The sequence below is a fragment of the Podarcis liolepis genome, assembly GCF_965112155.1.
Source record: "Podarcis liolepis genome assembly, chromosome: 9".
NCBI classification, from domain to species: domain Eukaryota; kingdom Metazoa; phylum Chordata; class Lepidosauria; order Squamata; family Lacertidae; genus Podarcis; species Podarcis liolepis.
The window spans coordinates 35,326,705-35,342,548 of NC_139564.1; the positions used below are offsets into that span (position 1 = coordinate 35,326,705).

The 15,844-nt window shown below is 41.9% G+C and overlaps 1 protein-coding gene across 1 annotated transcript in view; it reads right to left on the reverse strand.

The window, feature by feature from the left end:
- Positions 1 to 15,844, reverse strand: part of MAML3 (mastermind like transcriptional coactivator 3) — a 272,708-nt gene that overhangs the window by 86,514 nt on the left and 170,350 nt on the right. The window lies entirely within an intron of this gene.

Sequence of the window (15,844 nt, forward strand, 5' to 3'; positions counted from 1 at the left end):
CTGTTCCTCCTCCTCCAGTCTGCATTCTATAGCACTGAACATGCTCATTGGTCTGCTTTCTGGAATGTTTGCCTATTTACATTCCCCCTCTAAATACTTTGTCCTAATTCTGTAAATTTTGGGGCTTCCCCATGCCTGCTAATACCTTGCTTTTGTGCATGGATGGTGCTGTTTTGGCTACATAACCAATGGCACTCACCACCAAACATCAGAAATGGAGTGAACAATAGCAATGTGCTTGTAACAGCAAGAGGTTTGGTGAAGGAGGGGGTCTCCATTAGACAAAAAACACAAGGCCGTTCAATTATGATGAAGATGTTGTCATGAAATTTTTATTATTTTGTGTTTTATGTATTTATTTATAAGAATGTTTATACGCCTCCATTCTGGTTCTAAAATTAAAACTACCCTATGCATCTAACAGTGTAAAACAAAAATGAAATAAATCTAAACTAAAGTTTAAAACACATAACAGCAGATATGCAACCAAACACTTTTTTTGTAAAAAAAAGGGAATCAGAACAATGGCCTGATGAAATTAAAAACAAAACAAAACATTTCCAAAAGCCAATTAGCCAAGCAAATCTTCTGGGCTGGAGAGTTTCTAAAATTTGGATGCTGTGATTGAGAAGCAGCCCCACCAGTCATGCCTCAGATAGGGGTGGAACAGGGGTTGTCAACCTGGTTCCTACCACCCACTAGTGGGCGTTTCGGGATTCTAGGTGGGCGGTAGAGGGTTCTACGGCATAAGCTGAATCCTCCTTCCATCGAGCACTGGTGGGCTTGATTTTATCATCAAGAAAGATGCATTAGTGGGCGGTAGGTATAAAAAGGTTGACTATGCCTGGGATGGAACATGCAAGAGGACTTCATCTGCTGACTTTACTGGATGATAATAATAATAATAATAATAATAATAATAATAATAATAATAATAATTTATTATTTATACCCCGCCCATCTGGCTGGGCCTCCCCAGCCACTCTGGGCAGCTTCCATAGAAACCAGAAATACAGTAAAATATCACACGTTAAAAACTTCCCTGAACAGGGCTGCCTTAAGATGTCTTCTGAATGTCAGGTAGTTGTTTATCGCTTTGACATCTGCTGGAAGGGCGTTCCACAGGGCGGGCGCCACTACCGAGAAGGCCCTCTGCCTGGTTCCCTGTAGCTTTGCTTCTCGCAATGAGGGAACCGCCAGAAGGCCCTCGCGCTGGACCTCAGTGTCCGGGCAGAATGATGGGGGTGGAGACTCTCCTTCAGGTATACTGGACCGATGCCATTATATGAGAGGAGACATCCTTTCAAGTGTCTTGGTCCCAAGCTGTTTATGGCTTTAAAGGTAATAGTCAGCTTAAATGATATAAAAAAAGGAATCACATACTCCCTAACCTGGCACTGGTCAGAATCCTTGCTGCAGTGTTTTGCATTAGATTTTCAATTAAATATGGATTTTCAATTTGAACCTCTCAATTCCGTGTGCTTTAAAGGGGGTGGGGTATGAGCGTTGGCTTGCACAGAAACAGACAAAGGCTCTGTGACATATTTTAGATGGATTACAGTCATGCATCAGCGCAAGTGGTTCCCTAATGCTCATTGAAGACTGTCCCCTCTCTCTGCCCTATTGAATCTAGCCATATCCTCTCTAAACAACCTCGTGGGATTCCAAAAAGGCAGTTTCTTGTCTGTCAAACCTGCTCCACTTGTCATCTGATTTATGGTTACAGAATGGTAAACAAAAAGACCTAAGGCTCAGTGACAGGGTTCTTAATTCAGCGCATGTTGCATTTCAGTTTATTGTATGCTCAATTTCAGTTAATCAGATCAGCTGTTAACAAAAATGGTAGCTGTAATCTCAGTTATGGGTTCTGGATTATATCTGCCAAATCATTAGAGAGGTGATTGCCGGTGAGTTTGTATCCTTCACTGGTCTCCTACCAGGACCAGCTAAACAGTGGTGGTGATATCCACAGATATTCATGGGGAACACTGAATTAATTGAAGGAGTAATTTTAAAAAAAACACAGACAAAATGGGAGACAGGGTCTCTTGCTTTAATAAAAATATTAATATATTTCTAGGAAAGATTGCATAGAGTTAAAAGAGTGGTAAATTTTTGATAGAGACAAATTACCCACAATGAAGACATAATTTATTATCCATCATTACATGACAGTTTTAAAAATCAACCGCAAAAAATCTATTTGTAGTACTGCGTTTCAAAATAATTGCTAGAGGAGAATGGAAATTTCTCCTCACTCTATTTGAAAGGGGGGAGGGAGCACTTTCATTTTTTAAGAAAATGTCCAAATATCTGAATTTTGTTATCTACTATACTAGAAATATACTTCTGATTTAGTTAAGCCTTGCCAAAAGATGCAGTTTTGTTATTTTATTTTTAATACTCGGACCAATTGATGGTATTTGGGGCAAGTTATATTCAGCCAACATTTCTGACAGTGACGTAATTTGGATACAATCCTGCCAAATCAAACTGTTGTTTTTTAAAAAAAAATTGTGATTGTTAAACCCAGGAAAACATTGAGCCATGACCTATAGCCACCACCACACCTTTAGGACTATTCATGCTTCTCTGTAATTATGCTATATAAATGGTACCTCTGAACAATACCGAATCTGGTGTTGAAGGTTATTATCTCAGCCCAGATTGTTTTGGGAAGCAACTGGTGCCCCAATTCAGCAAGCATTACCAAGACATAGAAGCAGGCACATGATCAGATATGGATGCACACCTGAATTTGTAATGATAATGTGCAACTGGACATGAAGCATCCAAGGCTCTGTGGGATCAGGATGTGCATTCACATCCGCCTCGCAATACAGATAGGAATGTGCATTGCCATCATCACTCCTTTGGGCTAGGAATCATGTGTGAATGATTCTGACTGGATCAGGGCTTGGAAATCTACTTCCAAAACAGCCAAGGCAGAAAAGGAAGGTATGGGAATGTGCTGTTATTGCCACACTGCTGACACACAAACAAACACATCAGAGAAGGAAAACAGAAGGGAAAATAAGATTATTATTATTATTTTTTAAATCAGGCAATATATCTGAGTTGGGTTTTCTTTTTCCTCTAGCAATTGCCATTCTCCGGCGCTACGGTGAAATGGAAATGTTACAGCGAGCTAACTAGGTATCAAAAGCACCTCGGTGACTCATTCTGACACCCTGGTCTGTCTCAATAGCTTTTCAGGGGGACAGAGATATAAAAGACGTGTGGCCGGGGTAGAGGCAGGGTGGGGGCTGTGAGGGAACGAGAGGTTGAAATTGGTGCACTCAGCTATGTCAATTCCCCTCCTCCTAGCTTAGAGCAGTGAGCATAAAGACCAGATGCTCTATCGGTATCATTTCTGAAGTACTCTAATGAATCTGACCCCAGGCTGCAGCTTTAAAAGAGTGCAGTGGCGTGTCAATGTAAACAGCTAAAACTAGTGTCGTGTCAAGTGGTAACAAGGCCACTGCCATTTTTACAAGCACTGTGCACTTAGCAGATAAAAGAGAGCAACCTATCACTGCTCTTCCACAAGCCTCCACTTATCAACAACAAGAAACAATGCCTTGCAAGATCACTGTTACTTGGTCCCCGTAATAGAAATTCTATTTCTTACAGGCTGCCTTCATAATATTCATAACCACCAACATATGGGATTTCATAGCCCTAAAAAAAAGCACAGGTATTATTATTATTCTGTAGAAACTGCTAATAACTTTCTGCATTAAAAATAAAATGAATGGTATTTGTGCAGTGTTAAATGGGAGAGGTAACAGTGAGCAAAGTCTTTTTTGGGGGGGGGGACCCTCAATAAGTAGGCTTTATTTGTCCAATGTCGAGCAGATGCTTGCCATCTCTGTCAGGCATCTCAATGGCACTGCAAACATGCAAGCAGAGAAAGGTATCAAACTGCATTGTTTAAGGTACCTGTTCAAAAAAACAAAACAGAAAGGGCAAATTGTCCATTTCCTTAGAGAATTCTGCATGCACACACCAATGTACATTTACCCCCTCCCCCCATCCTGAGAACTGTAGTTTACCCCTCACAGAACTATGACTCCCAATACCCTTAACAAACTACAGCCCCAAGGATACTTGGGAGGGGGTGCTTTCAATTTATGGTGTGTACACAGTCCCTGCGTCCTGTGACATGTAAAACTGGATATGCTTAGCTGTCTTGGGTGCTTAGCAGCCACTGCCGCTTCTTTTTTGGTAGGGTAATTGCTTAATTGTCGATTCGTTTCACCACCGCTTCATCTCATAGGGGACCCTTAAAAAAATAACAGCCCACCTTCCACATACTAAATTAGCACTCAAAATGGCAAACACAATTCAAAATATAATAAAACAAATGTATAACATCAAAACGTAAGAAAAAGAACTGAGATTGAGAGTAATAGGTTAGCATTGGGGATGCAGGAGAAGAGAACACTCCAGAGGGGTGGCCTTGGCAGGTCCTCCAGAAAGCCAAGGTTAATCTGTCAAAAGCCCTCTTAAGGCCACTTTGGGATCAAAGTAGTAATCTATAAGCATGTCCTTATCAGGATACAATAGAACAGGCGAGGAATCCCCCTGTAGCTGCTACTTCTGCAGCTCTCTGCACTCTTGGGTGGTTATCGAAGCACAAAATTGGAAAGTCTTGACTTGGCCTGGAAAACACTGGCAATGTCCCTCCAAGATGACAATGGGAAACTAGCTGGGTTCTCTGCATGGTCTCCATCAAACCTTAGTTGCTGCTGTCAGCTGTGTAAATGGTTGGGGGCCTGTAAGAGTCATGCTTTTGGTACTTGGTTCTTGAAACAGCGCATCCTGTCCCTTACAAATGATGTGGACTCAGGATATGCACACAAGTGATTTGAAAATCCTCATCTTACTCGTAATTCTGTATAGTTAAAAGGAATCGCACTGGCAGAAACAATTATGAAACAGCAGGAAAATCCATTTTTAAACAAATTTAGGCATCGAAATTCAGAACCTGGTATCATAACAGAAAATTCAGATAAACAACTACCTGACATGTAGAAGACATCTGAAGGCAGCCCTGTTTAGGGAAGTTTTTAATGTGTAATATTTTAATGTATTTTTAATCTTTGTTAGAAGCCACTCAGAGTGGTTGGGGAAACCCAGCCAGATGGGCAGGGTACGAATAATAAATATTATTATTATTATTATTATTATTATTATTAATTATTTCAATGTATAAATGCACTAAAATGCAAGAAAATTTGGAATTTCATGAAAAGAAATACCTTTCTGGACCCCTTAGGTTTCAATGGCTGAGGACTTGTGTTTGGTGCAACTTTGGATGTTCAGATAAGTGGGGAAAATATGTAATGCAAGTGAGCTCACACTTCCTGTTTTTGTGACTCTGTATAGGGCTTTGGACATGGCTGGGAGCTGCATATGTTTTTTCAGCATCTGGATTTCACTCATTTCCCTATGGACAAGATGCTCCAGTCTGCACTTTGGGTGTTACACAGAAACATCAAAACAGGAAGTGCAAGCTCATTCATGCTTCCTGTTTCACCTGTTTGTCAAACATCCAAAGCCATTTATGAGGTTCCATCACTGTCATCACAGCCGCAGAGTGTCAAAGCAGTGTGTTATACAGATGTATAATTAATACAGTGAGCCTCTCCTTTATTAAAAACACACCAGTTTCCAATATTTCTAAGGCAGCTACACAATGGAGGAATAAACCCTCCCCCTCCCCCAGTCTGCTTAGTATGGACACTCTGGGGCATGTTCACCTCATCAAGTAACTCCCATTAGCTTTAATAACAATTACATGCATGCATAAAGAGCTGCATATACTCCTTGTTAAGCATCTCTGAGTGACACTTCCACTGATACAAAAGAGCAGGTTAGCCTATTTGGAGCCATTATTGGCCTATTTGGTTAAAAATTCATGTGCAAAAGGTGTGTCCAATTAGACACACAGATGACACCTTCTGTTATCATAACAGCAACCATCCAGGAATGGCTCTACACACAAAAAGAAAGAACTAATAATTAATAGTTCACATTGTAAAATAATCCTAAATGTGATGTGGTAATTTCATACTGCACTTTGAAACATTTGTTAGTCTTTTATAACACTACGCACTGCATAAACTACCAACCCACCTATCTTTTAATCTGTTGAACCCCATCTATTACTTGCTATTACCATAACTTTTAGCCTCAGCTGATAACTACTTTTCCAGGGTGGCAATGATGACAAGTCCCACCAAAATAGTCACTGCTTTCTCTTTCTCCTCCCAGAAAGACCCACTATTTGTTTATTATTGACCTCTAAGATTTGCCTTCAGCTTCTCAGCAGGAAGTTTTGCTTTCTCGATTGAAATGTTCACATCTATCACTATCCATTCCACCAGGCTATGGAAGAGATGGGGCTTCAAGGCTGGAGAATGACAACTTTTGTCGCCTCCACTCCTTGAACACATCCCAGGTAATACTTACAAGAACCCTGTAACTAAGTAGCAGTACTGTGCAAATTGGCTCCCCCCCCAACACCTCTCTTTAATCCTGTTTTTCAGATTGTAAACTGAAAGGAAGAAATTGTCTTATTTTGGATATTTGTAAACCACCCCGGGGAGCCTTTTTTGCAGCCAAAGAGCAAAATATATATGCTTGAAATAATTAAAACATAAATATAGAAAGAGCTTTGTTGGATCAGACTGAGGCTTCACATTCTCCAACATTCTGTTCCTAGAAGAGGCTAGCCAGCTGCCTCTGAGAAGCTCAAAAGCAGGAGAAGATGGCAACAGCCATCCTCATTTGTCTCCTGCAACCAGTATTCACAGGTTCCTGCATCACTATTCATGTGTTCAAAGGAATGTGTGAACGCAGTCTTAAACTGGGGAGGGAGAGTGAACACCTACATGCCAGCCTTGGCTCCAAATGCTCCAGCCCCTGCTCTACCACCAACCTCCACACATTGCGTGAGGATGTCTGAAGGGGGCTCATAAGTGCGCTCGCCTGTACATGCTTGCAAGTGTCCTCGTAATGAAACCTTGATAATGCAGGCTTCCCAATTGTAGGGTCCACCCATGAGGGAAGGTGAGAAGACTGCTTTGGGCAGCAGCATTCACAGAAGCAATAGATCCAGCTTCCAAGGAATGCATTGCTTGCTGCTGCTGCTGCTGCTGCTGCTGCTGCTGCTGCTGCAGCTACTGCTGTCACAGTGGTGGTTGATGACTGTGGCATGCTCCTTGGAAGCTGGCTGTGTCGCTTCCTTGGCAGCCCCCCTGACAATGCTACCTCTACAGTGGCCACTTAAATACCATACGATAATCTTTATTGTCATTGTCCCATACAGAACAACGAAACTGAAAAAATCTACATCAGACATTCAGAAACCAACATGCCTGCTATCCCAGCTATCCCAGCCTAGTTAACCCCTAAAAACTCTGATACCCCATAATTAAATACAATATACTCCTACAGAGACTACCTCACACTGCACACAAAATCACATTTGGATAGAAACTGTTTCTCAGGTGGCTAGTCCTAGTCTTTATAACCCTGTACCTTCTTTCAGAAGGCAGAAGCTGAAAGAGATTGTTTCTGGGGTGCGTACTATCCTGCACTATCTCTGCAGCTTTCTTATGACACCTGGAAATACTGCTGGTTTCTTCTCACTCCTACAAAATAAATGGTGGTAGCTGCCCTCAGAGGTCTCTTGGACTCTATACCCACCTAGGGTGATTCAGACCAGGGTCCTTTTCCTTCTGTGATGGCCTTTGATTTCCACTGCAACCATTGGGTAAGTTTTAATTGATTCCCCCCTTGTTCCTGATATAGATCTTTACCCCGCCTTCTTCCCCAGCAGGGAGATGCCATTTTGTTGTTTGCCTCAGGTGTCAAAGTGTCCTGCGCGGGCCCTGAAACAGACACATTTTAAAGCGTCCACCAGATTGTCCCACTCAGTGCAGTGAGCCTGAGGGTAGTCTGGGTGCATATCTGGTCCTCCTATGTTCTTCTGAACACATGAATAGAGCTTGCCTCTGAACATCATTACATACCAAATTCTCAAGAACTACATTTGGTTTTTAAATAACAATTAAGTGGAGTACTGGGATCTAGGATTTTAATTTTGTGCATATAATGGGAATTCTGCTTTTAAAACCATTCTCCAATGTCACAACATAGTTTGAAGGCATCCAGATTTGAGGTTTCAGAACAGGTCTGTCCTTCAATGAAATATACCAGGAAAGATGGAAATCACAGGAAGAGTCATGACATCTAATCTTATTTCCTCTTCAGCCATTAATCATGCACAATTTCCAACAGCCATTTAGGAAGGTGAAATGCTGAAATGATCTCTGCAGAGACAGAGGAATATGATTCTTTGTTCCTGGTGCTATGGCAATCGTTGGGGAAATGCTGAAATTATAAGCTTTCCGATGCTTGCATCAGGAGCGAAATAAATTCCTTAGTAGGTATTATTGTATTATGTTTTAAATGCTTTTCTATGCATAGGTATTAGTATCCGTGTTGGATAAAATAATACACAAAGTACTCTTAAGGAAGGGGCTTGTTTACGAACTAGGCAAGTCCAGGATGAAACACCAGGTGCTCATAGCAATACAAAGAGATAATTGTGCCTCCTTTTCAAAGTGACAAAATTATTTGTGTGGAAGAAGAGAAGAGGAGGAAGAGTTTGGATTTGATATCCCGCTTTATCACTACCCGAAGGAGTCTCAAAGCAGCTAACATTCTCCGTTCCCTTCCTCCCCCACAACAAACACTCTGTGAGGTGAGTGGGGCTGAGAGACTTCAGAGAAGTATGACTGGCCCAAGGTCACCCAGCAGCTGCATGTGGAGGCCTCTAGACTTCCTTTTGTGTGATCATGATGGTTTATGCTAACAATGGTATCAGGGTGGTTATAAGCAATTCCACTTTTAATGTTGTTTGTGCCTGCAAATATTTTGAAGCAGACTTATTGCTTTGTTTACAATCATTGTAGGTCTCATAGCTTCCTGTTGAAATCCTGTAACTTTTCATGTGACAAACGTTCAAGGATATGTGTCCCATTTTTGTTGTTTACGGTGCAGGAGTGTCTCTCCAGATAGCAACAATGTGGTGATACTGGGGAAGCATTGTAGAGCATCTAATAGAGGAATTATGTGTGGACAGTCCGGTATAAATCCGCCACTGACAAACTATTATACAGGGTGAGTCCTTTAAAAGAGGCCCTGTGGATACAGAGTACACATGTTCCACGGGGCCTCTTTTAAAAGACTCACCCTGTAGCATCCATGACAAGTTGCAGAATACAACTTTAGGTACCTTCAAATAGGACAGGATGCTTTTTGCATTCCCACATGTAGAACATAAATTTGACTGCAAATTTTGACTGCAAAATCACTCTGTAGAAGACAGCATGGGTTCTAGCTCCATCAAACTCTCCCGAGGACGTTAACAGAAGAAATACCTAGAGAGCAGTTAAGTTTCTTCCATTATTCAAATCAACTTGCATAGGCCACTTGTCTTCCTCCTCACTTTAGACTCATTTATCAGAGCACTATAAATCCAAGAGGCATGGGTGCCTTGGTGCCTTGGAGCAACTCCTTTGCAGAGTTACTGACTTCATGATAGGGCAGGAACAGCCTTCTCTGCTCAACACTTGAACCCTTGAGAAGACCTGAACATCAGTTTTCTCTGGAAGTACCAGTCATTCAACTTCTCTTTATTCTCTATACCACTCTTTTGCAACAGTGGGTTATTGGAAGTTTTGGACCACTACTACCATTTTCCCAGACCACTGCACTAAGCTGGCTGGGGATGATAGAAGTTGTAATCCCACAATATATATGGGGACTCAAGGTTCAGAAATTCTGCTATACACTGAATCTTTACAATCCTTCAAGAACTGGGGATGTCACAAAATAGAGTGAATTGCACTTTTGCTGTAGAGATAAGAGCCTATTTTGAAGCAGGTTTGTTATGTGGTTGTGGGGGGTTCTGTTAAGTTCCAGTGTTCTAGCCCTCTTGACTACAGATGAGTTTAGGAATCTTGTTCCTATCTAGGTGGTGCATCCACTGAAATATTCAGATGGGCACACAAACAGCTTTAAGTATCGTATGTTAAATTGCTCTAATGTTTCAGCTCTAGAGAGAAGGATGCAGATTGAAAATTCTGCATGAGAAGTCCTTTGAGTAGGATAGAACTCTCCCATCTCTTTATCCTTGGCCAGCCACATTCCTCACCCTCATTCTTTTAAAAGGTGGACACATTCTTGAAAAGGTCAGGAGGACAAATCTGTTTGCTCTTTCCATGCAAAGCGTGTGTTCTGCCACAGATACAAGGAGCAGCCGTAGATCAGTAGCAGAGCACATTCTCTGCACATAGAAGGTGCCAGATCCAATTCCCAGTCTCTTCCTTTAAAGCCTGTGGCTCCCTCCAGATGTTGTTGAACTACAACTCCATGATCCCTGTTGCCCATACTGGCTGGGTATGATGAGAGTTGGGAGTCCACCAAGATCTGGGGGGCCACCAGCTCCCCATCCCTGGTTTAAAGGATATTGAATAACAGGCCTGTGAAAGACCTCTGTGTGGAGAAGACAATACTGGACAGGGTGGATCATTGGCCTGTTTCAGTGTAAGGCCCCTCCATATGCTTTTCATTTATTTCATGGGTGCTCCAAGTCCCGCCATGTTACAACAATATCCTGCCCATTGTTGGGCAGTCCTTTAAGAAAAATCACAATTGATTATACTCAAGAGACCCCCTTGACAACTCTCTATAAATTTTCTCTTAAAAGCTGTCCAGATATATTTGGTTAGAGAAAATGACAGTGGAAAGGGTGTGCCTCTGCCTCTTCCAGTTAGTTCTTCAAACAGGGAACTTTAAAAAAAAACACCTAAGAAATGAGCAAAAGCCAGCTTTCATACTGCCAAGTTCTGAACAGTTAACTTGCTATTTAAAAATTCACTTCTTGAAAGCCTGGTGATGCGTATTAATGGGCTGGCATAGATGGAAAAGTGACAGATATTAATTCATGCAGGCATTCCAACAGCTGCTGAAGCTGCAGTTCAGTTTTTTGAAAACTGAACTGCAAAAAGGGAGTAGCTATTTGCGAGACCTTATTATGGGTGGATCGATCTGTTCAGTCTCGTATCATCAAAGTGGTTTCACGGACTTGGTTAAAGCTGTTCCTAGTTTAGATAAACTGGGACATATTTTTTACTGTGAATCCTGTTAGCTTGTATTGGCTTCTCCTACTCATTTTCTGGGGTTTGAATTTCTGCACAGGTTAGTATAAACATGATAGAAGCAGTTAGCATCTATTGACCTTGCAAACTCACTGCTAATAACCATATTTGATTACTGGATATTTGTGAAATGATAGCTATGGGATAGGTCAAAGAAACCATAACTCTCTATTGAAGGATGTGAAAGGATTTGCCAGCAGATTTTACTAGGTGGGCTGGAAACCTTTACTGGACTTTGTGCAGGACCATTATGTGTGATTTAAAGCAGTATTCTGCAGCCTTTTAACTTCCATGAGGAACCTTTTCACATGGACAACTTGAAAAGTGGGAACTAGTCCTTCAAGTGGGGCAGAACCACCATATCATCATTCCTCCCAACCCATAGATATGATCCAGCAAGATACCATGGCTGAAGATATCAAAAGCCACTGAGAAATCAAGAAGGATCAGCAAGAATACAATCCCCTCTATCCTTTTCTCGACAGAAGTCATACGTCAATGAAACCAATACCATTTCAGTGCCCAAACCAGACCAGAGTTTGAAACCAGACTGAAATGGTTCTAGACTAGGGTAGCCTATGTGGGGGCCCCTCCAGATGTTGTAGGACTACAACTCTCATCAGTCCGAGCCAGCATGTGCAATGGTCAGGGATGATGGGAATTGTAGTCCAGTAATATCGGGGTGGGGGGGTGGGGTGTCAAATTGGCTATCCCTTGTCCAGATAAATTGCTTCCCCCAAGCACTCCTGGAGCTGCCCAGCCACAAGTCTAGGAGAAGACAGAAAGCCATTCCTGTTGCAAGGGAGAGGAATTTAATTCTGACCATTAACGTATCTGGGCAAAATTGCTTAGGGGAACAAACACACATCAGAGTTTAAGAGGCAGGATAAGCACATGGCACTGGTGGATTGCAAACATGGTTAAGGAATCCTGCCTAGACAGGAAATAGAGCATTTTCAAAATTGATGCCAAAGAACCATATTTGAATTTCCCAAGTTTGTAAATCAAATCAAAGAGACACATTGATTGGAGCACACATCTAGTTTAAAAATGACCCACTTTTTATACCACATTGACAATATTTAGAAGAGATATATTGCAGACTGAAAGACATTTTGACCTTCACTTATGAAAATGCCCTTAAAGCACTTTCCTGCAATATGATTCTATAATTCTATTCTCTGCCTTACAAAGGTTTGTAAAAGTAATTTAAAACTGGAAGCAGAAAAATGCCTTAGTCTAAAGTGAATTTACTAGTAAGATTCAAAACCATGTGTTGACTTTGCAGCCTGATCCTATATGTGGATTTTATCTGCCACCATGCAAATTGTAGGTTTTGACATGACACCATGCTGTATTTTGTAAGTGAGGAAGCGATCTCTCTTTCCAGCGCACTGGACATATAACACCACTCACTGCAAATAATAGAATAATAGAACTGTAGGTTGGAAGGGGTCCTGAGGGTCATGTAATCCAACCCCATGCAGTGCAGGAAGAAAAGCATGTGGGGTTGTGATGCTGCTTCTGACACCTGGACCTATAAATGACTGACTGGGCCAATAAATGACCACAAGCGGCAAGGAATTCCATGCAGGTTGGTAAGTATTTTTTGATGGCAAACTTCTGTGGGCTACTGGAGTCCATTGTTATTCAGTAAACTGATCTGCAGAAAAGGATAAACACTTTATGCAGGAGCACTAATTATGACGTCTGTACGAATTCCAGGGTTGTAGCCTAGGAAAAACTCTTGCTCCTGCTCCTACAAGCCACTGCCTCGTGCTTCTCTCTGTCTCATAGGATTGCATGTTCAAGGCCCACTTGATCTAAGAGAACATTCCTTCTATCCATTATCTCTATGATTATAACACATTTGTGAATGCTGCAAGGACACCGTGACCTTTTCCAAACCTCACAGAATACAAATACAAGGGGAGACAATCAGCCACATCAATGGGTGATTAGATGTCCAACTCCCATATGGTTAGAATGGAAATTCAGAGTCTTTTGTCTATTTCTTTTGTAAACATTCAGGCCTGGAAAATGTATACAGACACAGTGTATCAGCAGGTGGCCTGGGTCGGAGGAGTCCAGCTCAGATTTACTGTACTGTCTTTGCCCAAGATATAATGGAGACAAATATATGGAAGGACTCAAAAGAGATTGCTGATAAAAGAATGGAGCTGAAAAAGGGGGGAAAGAATAAGATTCCAGTCACACAAAAATGTAAGCGGCTATTCATCACTGTTGTAAATGAATTGTACACCAAACTGGAATATATTTCATAAAGCAAAAAAAGCGATGCTTTGGTAGAACAGCCTTCTCTGAATGTTTTGTTCATTTGCTTACTTTGAAAGAGGCTGCAGACGGCTCAGATCTTAGCTGTTTGATCCGTTTTTCTCCAAGCATGTGTGCTTAGTAAATTACATATTGTAAGCAACCCCAGGGTGCACAGTCCCATCCTAGTTAATACGTTTTTTTGCATTTTGACGGGGAGCTCAACAGCATGAAATAATCCAAAAGAAGCCCCCAATTGCTAAGTTTTTAAGCCATTAGTTGCTGATGATTTTCAACAAATACAGCACTTCTGTCCTGCTTAATGATTGAATTTTAAATATTAATGATGGATGGATGGCTTTGTGTGCAGAGATGACAACAGCTACTGCTGCTTCTCGCTAAGGCACTGCTAAAAATGCGAGAGGAATTGGGAAAATGGGGCTATTTACTGGTTTAAAGCATGTTAATCAACTTTGAAATGATCATGGCCTTTCATGTATCTAGAATACCATAAAGCATCTCAGATCATAGAAAAAGGCAAGTGAGCGTGGTGGGGATTTGTCCATAATGCACAAAGCAATTATTTTAGATCAAACCCACTGTTTCGCTTGCAGAATGCAAGCATTACAAATAAATGAGAACAGCCCACATTAAAATAAGCCACATTTTGTGCAAAACTACCAGGAAACTCTGCGTGAGGCCTCCTGAAATGGATAAGCTAAGCAAGAGGCCTGGTATGATATAGCAGCCAAGAGACTGAGGACCAAAATACAGTACATGTTACATGTTTCTTTTTTAAAAAAGAGTTTTCTCCTTCATCTAGTTCTCATATCTAAGCAGCTGGCCCTTGGGAATGGTGCCAGTCTACTCCTCTATGCAAAAGAGCTCCCAGAACAGCCACCCTCCCCACCACCCTCATATTTGAGGTTCCTCAAAAGGGGCTCTATGCACACATGATGTACAACCATAGAGGTCCTCCACTTAAGAGGGAATCCACACTGGAAGGTAAGGGAGAAACAGATTTTCAAAAGTGTCACCAGTTTCTCCTCTTCCCTCCTGTCCCATGCAGTGTCTTCTCTCGGCCGCAGAGACCACATAACACCGGTCTTGAAAGACCTACATTGGCTCCCAGTACGTTTCCGAGCACAATTCAAAGTGTTGGTGCTGACCTTTAAAGCCCTAAACGGCCTTGGTCCAGTATATCTGAAGGAGCGTCTCCACCTCCATCATTCTACCCGGACACTGAGGTCCAGCACCGAGGGCCTTCTGGCAGTTCCCTCACTGCGAGAAGCCAAGTTACAGGGAACCAGGCAGAGGGCCTTCTCGGTAGTGGCGCCTTCCCTGTGGAACACCCTCCCTCCAGATGTCAAAGAGAACAACAACTACCAGGCTTTTAGAAGACATCTGAGGTCAGCCCTGTCTCGGGAAGCTTTTAATGTTTGCTGTATTATAATATTTTAATATTCTTTTGGAAGCCGCCCAGAGTGGCTGGGGAAGCCCAGCCAGATGGGCGGGGTATAAATAATAAATTATTATTATTATTATTATTATTATTATTATTATTATTATTATTATTATGCTCTCTTTGTAGAACCATGGCTGAGTGTGCTGGTGGTGGAAAGGTGCACCCAGCAACAAGCACATCAGTGGCAGGATTATTGGTGGCCCCATGACTCCTCTCACCTGTCCTTTCAATGTGTGGGTGTGACTGTACCCCCTACGCCAAGGAGAGCCAATGTTCTGACTTCCGGATTTGTCAACTACAACTCCCACTGCCTGGGGCTGATGAGCGCTGTAGTCCATAACATGTGGAGGACACCAGGTTGGCTGTTGCTGCCCTAAACATATCTTCCACTAATGAATAAGCAATCAGCAAGCTTTATTTTGGGCATCTTGGTGTATCCTGAGGAAACTTTGCACAGGCATATTTTGTTTTGTGTGTTGCAGGAAACAGGTGAAGGGGGGTCAGTGTCTCTGCTTTTAAGTACCACATCCATATACTAAACCAGTGAAAAGTATGTGCTTTTTGTTAGTGCTGTAAATGGTGTGTGTGTGTGTGTGTGTGTGTGTGTCCCCACCTCCACATGTGCACCTCCAAGAAAGTAAATAAGTCCAAAATAGGCATGCAAAGACTAACCGTGGCCTAAGTGCCCAAGTCTTTATGGCAATGAACAAGATAATAAAACCATCTCTATGCGAAACATTCTATAAAGCTATTAATGATTATGCTCCCACATATCGTGCCAAGGGACTTATTGACAGCAGCACTCACTGCTTTGAAAAAGGTGAATATAATGATCTAGCTGGAGCCAAGATGACACTGGTGCTTCCTG